Below are 6,665 nucleotides of genomic sequence, written 5' to 3'. Positions count from 1 at the left end.
TATCAGGGGTTAACTGCCATAAGGTATTTGGATGTACAGTACCATACATTTCACCTATCTTGACATTACTTACATAAAGTTGTTTACTGCAGGCCTACTGCCTCCTACCATACAGACTGTTCTGTTTGCCAGTGTGCCTGTGATGGTGTCAGTTATGCCATGTTATGTATCAGTTACATCCCATTTGGCCAACTGAAGTCTGTACCACCTAGTGATTGTGTACAGACTGTAGATAGGGGCTGCTGGACTATACACCGGCATCACTTACTGCTGATTGTGTGGTATCCTGAGGCCCAGTCTGTCATTACTATTGTATGATTTGAAGGGCTTGGCCTGGACAGCAACAGTTGTGGACTTTTCCAGACTACTGTATCAGCATAACTGTTTCACAGTTGCATTACTCTGTTTATATGGATGTCAGTGTCTGAACAGCTATATGACATGACATATACATCTGTAATAGTACATAAATAAAGGTATTCCATTTCTGCAAACCTGTGTGTGGTGTTTTATCCTATGACCTCTCTGTGGGTATATGTTGCAGGCAACATATGTCATTTGTATGGGTGGCTCATCCAGTATCCAGTTGTTAGGGTGTTAACTGTAGACATAGGGGCTGTTGCATATTGTGTGCTCCTGCTACATGAGTTTCTTACTGTACATATCTCTGCATGTGTATGTGTAGTCACATGTATATATATATATATATATATATATATATATATATATATATATATGTGTGTGTGTGTGTGTGTATGTATATATATATATATATATATATATATATATATATATATATATATATAGATAGATATATGTATATCTGTATCTGAATATATGTGTCTGTGTATATGTATCCTGGGGATATTGCAAGCTTGAGCCAGACTGTACTACGTGATATGTTACCAATACCAGCCTGACATCATACAGGTGGGATGTAGTACTGTTAACATGTTGTGCCCATGACGTGTCTGGACCTGGTTATGGGATCTGCAACTCTTGATAGTGTATTGCTTGTGGACATGTTTGGCTGTGGGGTGGTGGGTATACCTATTCGTACAAGACATATATTGTTTGGGGCCTCTCAACACCTCTAATAGTGCATGTGGACATTTATGATTTAGTTAATCTCCCATTGATATCTACACATGTATTTCTATATATACCTATATGGATATATATATATCTGCTTACATAAATACAGCTATGTCCGTATACACATGCATATATGTAACTTGATGTGTATATGTAGACATATAGGTGTAGACATATATATGTGTCGATGTAGGCATTTGCATGTATATATGTTCATACATATGTATATATATATATATATATGTATATATTTCTAAATTTATATATATATTATATATATATATATATATATATATATATATATATATATAGATAGATAGATAGATATAGATATATATAGATATATATACATATATAGAGATGTTGTATCTGTTTAGATATTAATATATTTACACACAAACATACATCTAGATGTTGGTATACATTCTCTGTACTGTTGCATGACTGGGCTGGATGATATGTTTTTGAAAACATCAGGTTTATGTATATCTGGCATCATTTAGTGGTAAATCACTTTATCTATGGTGTGCAGGGTCCTGGGTTTGAGCCTTGAAGAGGTTGTTTATTTTGTTGCTGGGCAGAACATGGGCCATTGGATACAGAGTGATTAAGGCACTTTAAAGCAGTTGTAAGCGAGTTTGTGTGTGTTTGCACAGAGGTAAGCACTGCTAACATCCGGTTGCAGTTTCTTATATGCAGGTTCTAAATTGCTTAATCTGTGTAAGCAGTGATTACCCCCATGCAAACAGGCTTAGACACACTTACTGCTGCTTAAAAGTGCTTACTCCTGCTTACCCCCACGCTAATTTCTTTAAAAGAAAAGAAGAAAGGGTTGATAGGAAAGTGATGAAAAAGGGGCACAAAGAGGGAAAGACAGTAGGGAAAATAGCTAGGGATGTGCAAGAAGTGTATAGGGAAGGTCCATAACTGCCCATTTCGTCTACAGCAACAGCTGTGCATATTCACTGAATTTGGAGGTAGATTTGGACACTCAAACCCTGGGACAGGGCTGAGAACAACAATAGTAAGTTGTGCTGCCAATTAGACTGGATTACATGTGTCCAGTGGACATGTGTGCGAAATGGACAGCTATGTATGGGGCATGATTTTTTTGTGGGAACAGATTGCCCTTTTTTTTCCAGAGAGAGTAGGATGTTGGGGAGGGTAGTAGGTATATTTGGGGAGGTAGGTTGGGTAGGTTAATGGACAAGACACATACAGGGGTGGTATACGGCACATGTGGGGGGTAAACACCTTGATGGGGAGGGGTGTTGGGATATTGAAATCCCACAAGCCCCCTAGTGGTAACAGTGGGATTGAGGTCCCCACCCATGGGCAGCCCGGAAGGTGGCTGTGCTTGGGGCTGAGCTGCAGAGCCAGGCTGATTCTCTAATCGTGACACGCGGCCCTCAAGCTGGCATAGAAGATCAACGGCCTGCTTGTTGATCACTCTACGCACCACGACCCCGACCTTGAGACAGGTGACAGGTGCCTGTCCGCACCTACTTCCGGGGTGCAAGCCTCATCCCCTGAGGCAGTTCCACCTGAAGGTGGTGCCAGACCAAAGGACAGGGAGATGTGGGGTTAGGCCCCAGACATGCTGGTGCCCAATGCCTCGGCCAGCTGAGTTGGGACAGGTGGCTCCGCTGGGACCGGCCTTCCCAAGCTTGCTATAGTGTTTAGATTTCAACATCATATATGGGTTAGTAATAGTCAACACATTCCAGGGTTAGGTATAACAGCATGCATAGATATTCCCATTAACCCAGGCACCAGATACGGAACAGTTGCATAGTAAACAAAACACATGCGTACATGGGACTACAGTGGTAATAAGAACAGCATGCATGTATGTTGATGGCACCATGCCAGCAATGTTGGAATAATTCAATATGGCACATGCATGGGAACCATTAAAATATTAACAAACAATTGGACGGTATCAGAGTTAATACATACCAGTTGGGGTAGGTATGTTGATTATTGTTGGAGATAAGGTGGGGGGGAGAGACAGATGTCAATTAACAAGTAGTATATTCTTGTACTCCACATTACTTTTCTAGTTAGTGCTGTTATCTGTACCTTACAAGTCTTACTGCACTACCCTATAGACCTATATTGGACACTGAAATGGCTGTCAACATCATTACACATGAACCGGTTTTACCTGCAGTATACACCTCTTACCTGGTATACCTGTGGAGGGAATGGTTGTTAACACTGACTAACTGTTTGTACACATACTCCCGGATTCCAGGTTGATGTTTTGCACTATGCTATCCAACTCTTACTGCCCAGACTCTGGCCTTGTGTTGGCCACATGCTGGTGTGCCTGGACATATCTAGAATATTGCCCTCTTCCTCCTTTAGTGACCTGACACACACATATACATGTTTTCCTACATAGTTATATTATGTAGCAAAGTGTGGGGGGACAGTGACCAGTGATACTTTATTATTCAGAGAAACTGCAACACTCATGATTCCCTACAATACCAGTGTGGATGGTACCAGTAGAGGTTATATTGGTCTGTATTTCTCAGCACAGTGTTCGCATCCAACGTACCTGTGGGAGCAATGTTTGTTAGCACTACCTGACTGTTGCCACACAAGGTTCCAGATTACACATTAGTATTATGCACATACATCTCACTCTGTTACTGTACACACTTTGGTCACAGCTTGACAACATGGGAGTGTAGATAGGCCATACTTGAAATATTACTCTCCTAACAGTTTTGGGGGTTGCTACAGTGACAGGTGTGTTCTCATGATTGTTGACAATCACTTGTATTCCCTGTTTGCTGGCTACACATCTTGGATCATCCCACAGACTTACAGGGGGACAGGCAGCAGATATGGGCACATATACTGGGCATTCTGGCCTCTTGTGTACAGTTGTGGGGTATGGATCTGTATGCAGTCTAATTCCACTCCCAGGATTCAGACCATAGCTCTGTCTGCTACAACTTAAACACTGCCCATCACAGTTGTGTCTGCTATACTGATATTGCTATATATCTCCAATCTGCTTACTGTCTTATTAATCCCCTATGCTTATGCATTCTGACCTTGTATAACAACACTCTTATACAGAATTCCTAGACAGTTATATGTTGTAGGACAGTGTGGGTGACAGTGATGTGTAATACCTCATTATTCAGAGCAACTGCATATCATTCTTGTATTTCTGGGTACAGTGTTGGTATCTGACAGACCTGTGGGAAGTGTATTAGCACTACCTGAATGTTCCTACACATAGTAGCAGGTTCCACATTACTATTATGCACATACATCTCACTTTGTTACTGTACACAGTCTGACCACAGCTTAACAAGTTGGGGTGTAAATGGGATATAAGTGGCTTCTTGGTCACATAAGGTATTGGGGAGTTGCTAGTGTGCCAGGTTTGCTGTTATAGATGTGTGTCAATCAGTTGTATTTCCTGTTTGCTGCCTATATGTCTGGAATCATCCCACTGATTTCCCAGTGAGACAGGTTGATAGCCATTATATATGGGCCACTTTAATAAACATTATGGACATATCTGTCCAGTTGTGGGGTATGATTCTGTATGCAGACTACTACCACTGGCAGGATTCGAACCATGGCTATGTGTGCTAAAAAAACAACAGTTCACATTTTGGTTGCATGTGCTATTTGGTTTTTGTTGTCTGCATTTTCCCTGTTTACTGTCTACGTGTCTCTCAGTTTTACTAAATGGCCTCTGGGGATTACATCTGTCATATACAGGCATTCCTACACATTCAATTTATGGTGCATGGTGTGTCTAACAGTGCTTAATACTACAGTACTATTTCACGATTGCAAATCTACATTACCATATGATACCAGAATATACACACGCAGTCCAGCAGTTAGACCTGTTTTGTCAGGATATTACACTTTAATTGCCATACAAACAATATGAGACTCTTCCTGCTATATTCTCTAGTGTATGCAGTACTTACCTTGAACAATACAGGTTTTATACTTGTAATTAATTTATTACTACTTTTATTTTTATTTCCTGTGACAGTAAAAGCATGAGTATTACTGACCTGCCTTGCATTGCAACCACGCCAGGCAACAGATGTGGGCCTCCTGGTTCGCCACCCACTCCATTGCAGCTGTGGGGTACATAAGAGGAATATTTAGCCATTCCTATCCATGATATACCTGAGCTGGCACTTATTACACACATACTGGGGTGATACTTACACACGGCTGGAACATCCCTTGATGCTATAGCCATTTGGAGCCACTCCTCCAAGAGGTCCTCCTTCCACCGCTTCATGTCGGCATAGTGGTGCCTGACCTGCTCACCAGTTTGGGGTATGCCAGTGGCACTGGTGAGGTCATGGGTGAGACAGTCCCAGGCCTCAGCCTTATTTTGGGAGCCCTGGTACTGGCCCTGCAGCAGTCTCTGTGCATGGTCTTTAACTAGGAGTCTTGCCATGGTCTTGGACTCCTGGATGCACCAGCGCTGCACCAGGAAGCACACTCCTTCTCCCCTTACTGCCATAGTGCCTGCAAGGGGGAGCTACAACCAGTTATGAGCTGTATTCCCTCCTCTTAGATTTAATTAGGGCTGATTCCTCACACTTTTCTGTGACTGGCCAGTTTTGAAAAGGCTAAGCGATGGGCAAACCTGCTTAACTAAGGTTGGCATTGTTTAAAGGGGTATACCATTGGCCACAAAGAGTTAGCTGGTCTACACATTGCTCACACCTCCTAAGCTGGCCTGTGCAATGCTTAGCATTGCCTACATTACACATTCATTATAATGCCTTTTTCGCATTGTGTTATTATTCATTACACCTTATATGTATGCCTAGTATTCCTGATTGATGTGTACATACACTCTGTGGGATCCTTGTGTTTTGTTGGGGATTTCAACACTCTATTACAATTACACCTCACTTCTGAGCTTACTGCTGTACTCCATTTCACATATTTATGTTATGTAGTGGGTTATGACACATATGACTGTATACTGATGCCTTTCACAGGTTCAGTTTGGGTATACTATGGTGAGGATGTGATTACTACTACCTCATTTTTCTTCAGTTCTGTGATGGCTTGGTGGACAACTACTGTGACTATGGTGTATAGGGTCCTGGGTTTGAGACCTAAATGGATGTTTATTTTGTTGATGGGAAGAACAGGGGCCGTTGGATACAGAGTGATTAAGGCACTTTGGAGCACTTGTAAGTGGGTTCGCACGATGGTAAGCACTGCTAGCCTGCCGTTACATCTGCTTACAGAGAGGTAGCTTCTGAATTGCTTAGCCAGTGTAGGCATTGCTTACCCCAATGCAAATGCACCTGAACCCGCTTACTAGTGCTTAAATATGCTTTCTACTGGTTATTTGTGCTTAAACTTGCTTGCTAGTGCCTTATTCATAATGACACTGACACTTCACATGTGCATTTCCTGCAGTACTCCAGTTCATAAATATATGTTATTTAGTGGGTTTTGCAACAAAAGTATTGGTCATCACATGCTTTGCCATGGAAAATGGAATATGCTGCAGTAGGACTCAAACCAGGAATACCTGCTTATAAGGC

The sequence above is a fragment of the Protopterus annectens genome, chromosome 1.part0, assembly GCF_019279795.1.
Source record: "Protopterus annectens isolate FY-2018-M chromosome 1.part0, PAN1.0, whole genome shotgun sequence".
NCBI lineage: Eukaryota > Metazoa > Chordata > Ceratodontiformes > Protopteridae > Protopterus > Protopterus annectens.
This window is presented reverse-complemented; position numbering follows the sequence as displayed.